A 3,927-nucleotide genomic window follows, 5' to 3' on the forward strand; every position below is an offset into this window, starting at 1 on the left:
CTTCTCCAGAGTGAGAGAGGGGAATGTCAGCCAGGGTTCCTGCTCCAGAGTGAGAGAGGGGAATGTCAGCCAGGGTTCCTGCTCCAGAGTGAGAGAGGGGAATGTCAGCCAGGGTTCCTGCTCCAGAGTGAGAGAGGGGAATATCAGGCAGGGTTCCTGCTCCAGAGTGAGAGAGGGGAATGTCAGCCAGGGTTCCTGCTCCAGAGTGAGAGAGGGGAATATCAGCCAGGGTTCCTGCTCCAGAGTGAGAGAGGGAGGAATATCAGCCAGGGTTCCTGCTCCAGAGTGAGAGAGGGGAATATCAGCCAGGGTTCCTGCTCCAGAGTGAGAGAGGGGAATATCAGCCAGGGTTCCTGCTCCAGAGTGAGAGAGGGAGGAATATCAGCCAGGGTTCCTGCTCCTGGCCTGCATGTTGTATTCCAACCCCCAAATGGGCCAGTTTAAAAAAGTATTTGTTCTTGGGATATGAACGATGTTGGTGAGGCTGTACCGCCCTTCCAACCCAAGTTGACCTGGGAGCATTAGGTGTCACGTACCTGTTGTTAGACTGGAGTCACATACTGGCCAGACCGGGTTGGGCTTCCCTCCTCTAGAAAGAGCGAACTTGCATTTATACGCACCTTTCACATTCCCAGAATATCCCAAAGCGCTTTACATCCAAAGAAGTACATTTTTGGAGTGTAGTCACTGCTGTAATGAAGGAAACGCAGCAGCCAATTTGCACACAGCAAGCTCCCACAAACAGCAATGAGATAAATGACCAGATCATCTGATTTAGTGATGTTGGTGGAGGGATAAATATTGACCCCAGGACCCAAAACTACTCCCGACTCTTCAAAATAGTAGCCGTAGGATCTTTAACGGCCACCTGAGGGGGCAGCTGGGGCATGGACCCAAGGCCTGATCTGCAAGACCTTCTTCAGTACTGTGGCTCTGTCAGTGCAGCGTTCCCTCAGTACTGCCCCTCCAACAGTGCAGCACTCCCTCAGTACTGCCCCTCCGACAGTGCAGCACTCCCTCAGTACTGCCCCTCCGACAGTGCGGCACTCCCTCAGTACTGCCCCTCCGAAAGTGCAGCGCTCCCTCAGTACTGCCCCTCCGAAAGTGCAGCGCTCCCTCAGTACTACCCCTCCGACAGTGCAGCACTCCCTCAGTACTGCCCCTCCGACAGTGTAGCACTCCCTCAGCACTGCGCCTCCAACAGTGCAGCGCTCCCTCAGTACTACCCCTCCAACAGTGCAGCACTCCCTCAGTACTGCCCCTCCGACAGTGCAGCACTCCCTCAGCACTGCCCCTCCGACAGTACAGCACTCCCAAAGCACTGCCCCTCCGACAGTACAGCACTCCCTCAGCACTGCCCCTCCGACAGTGCGGCACTCCCTCAGTATTGGAAAGCGGGGCGTGTCGGCCTGCGATTATGCAGCTCGCGAGTCTTTGGAATGGGGTGCTCAATCCCACGATCTTCTGACTAAGAGACATGAGAGACGCCATCAGTTGCCGGCCGATTCGCACAAACGACATCTCATCCTCAGCCTCCCTGTTATTATGAAGAACTTGCTGAATTTGCACATCAATCCCCCATTAAACTCACCGCGGAAAGTTAAGGCGGGTACTTAACTGCGCAAGGACCCTTTTAGTGACATGACAATAGTTAATGACTGCCAATGAACCTATCCCATCCAGAACGGGAACAATTTAAACTGTTCGGTCTCATTCCTGCAAGTAGGAAATTCTTCTTAGCGATTAAAAGAAATTTTCTTTAATTGCTTCGTGCTTTTCCTTTGTCTCACTTCTGTCTCAATCCGATCTTTGTCTCTCTTTATTTCCTTTTCTGCACCCCATTTGTCTGTAATTCACTCGGTTCCTCTCCCGTTGTTCCTGTTTCTATTTTCAATCCTTAAATCGCACCGTTTCAGGAGATAGACTGTTGGTCACAATCTCAATTTTAAAATTCGCCATCCTTGTTTACAAATCCCTCACTGGCCCTCGCCCCTCCCTATCTCTGTAACCTCCTCCAGCCCCTACACCCCTCCCTATCTCTGTAACCTCCTCCAGCCCCTACACCCCTCCCTATCTCTGTAACCTCCTCCGGCCCCTACACCCCTCCCTATCTCTGTAACCTCCTCCAGCCCCTACACCCCTCCCTATCTCTGTAACCCCCTCCATTCCTACAACCCTCCCTATCTCTGTAACCTCCTCCAGTCCCGACATCCCTCCCTTTCTCTGTAACCTCCCCCAGCCCCTGCACCCCTCCCTTTCTCTGTAACCTCCCCCAGCCCCTGCACCCCTCCCTTTCTCTGTAACCTCCTGCAGCCCCTGCACCCCTCCCTTTCTCTGTAACCTCCCCCAGCCCCTGCACCCCTCCCTTTCTCTGTAACCTCCTGCAGCCCTACACCCCTCCCTATCTCTGTAACCCCCTCCAGCCCTCGCCCTTCCTTATCTCTGTAACCCCCTCCAGCCCTACAACACTCCCTATCTCTGTAACCTCCTCCAGCCCTACACCCCTCCCTATCTCTGGAACCACCTCCACCCCCTACAACCCTCCCAATCTCTGTAACCTCCTCCAGCCCTACACCCCTCCCTATCTCTGGAACCACCTCCAGCCCCTACAACCCTCCCTATCTCTGTAACCCCCTCCAGCCCTCGCCCTTCCCTATCTCTGTAACCTCCTCCAACCCTACATCCCTCCCTATCTCTGTAACCTCCTCCAACCCTACATCCCTCCCTAGAGAAGTTTTGATTAACCTGTATAAAACACTGGTTCGGCCTCAACTGGAGCAGTGTGTCCAATTCTGGGCGCCGCACTTTAGGAAGGATGTGAAGGCCTTAGAGAGGGTGCAGAAAAGATTTACAAGAATGGTTGCAGGGAAGAGTTGCATGTTACAGTTACATGTCTAGAAGCTGCAGTTGTTTTTTTTCATGCAGTGAGTGTTTAGGATCTGGAATTGACTGGCTGAAAGGGTGGTGGAAATAGATTCAATTGTGACTTTCAAAAGAGAATTGGATAGTCATAGAATCAGAGAAGTTTACAGCACGGAAGGAGGCCATTTCGGCCCATCGTGTCCGTGCCGGCCGACCAAGAGCTACCCAGCCTAATCCCACTTTCCAGCTCTGGGTCCGTAGCCCTGTAGGTTACAGCACTTCAGGTGCACATCCAAGTATTGTTTAAATGTGGTGAGGGTTTCTGCCTCTACCACCCTTCCAGTCAGTGAGTTCCGCCCCAGACCCCCACCACCCTCTGGGTGAAGACATTTCCCCTCAAATCCCCCCTAAACCTCCCCCCCAATTACTTTAAATCTATGCCCCCTGGTTGTTGACCCCTCCGCCAAGGGAAACAGGTCCATCCTATCCACTCTATCCAGGCCCCTCATCATTTTATACACCTCAATCAGGTCTCCCCTCAGCCTCCTCTGTTCCAGTGAAAACTAACCCAGCCTATCCAATCTGTCCTCATAGCCAAAATTCTCCAGTCCAGGCAGCATCCTCGTAAATCTCCTCTGTACCCTCTCCAGTGCAATCACATCTTTCCTGTAATGTGGTGACCAGAACTGTACGCAGTACTCCAGCTGTGGCCTAACCAGTGTTTTATACAGTTCAAGCATAACCTCCCTGCTCTTGTATTCTATGCCTTGGCTAATAAAGGCAAGTATTCCGTATGGCTTCGTAACCACCTTATCTACCGGGCCTGCTACCTTCAGGGATCTGTGGCCATACACTCCACAGTTCCTCCACACTGTTCAGTGTTGTACCATTTAATAGGCGTGATATGGAGTGTGCATTGACCCGGCGAGGCTTCCCAAAAGCCAGTTTGCAGCGTGCAATGCGCGTGCGCCGAAACCGGCTTTTCCGATTTGTCAGATTTTGGCTTGGCAGATCGAACGCATCCCCACAGCAAGGACAGTCTATCTCCAGCCTGACAACGGCCCC

This window comes from Pristiophorus japonicus, chromosome 9 (assembly GCF_044704955.1).
Source record: "Pristiophorus japonicus isolate sPriJap1 chromosome 9, sPriJap1.hap1, whole genome shotgun sequence".
Taxonomy (NCBI): domain Eukaryota; kingdom Metazoa; phylum Chordata; class Chondrichthyes; family Pristiophoridae; genus Pristiophorus; species Pristiophorus japonicus.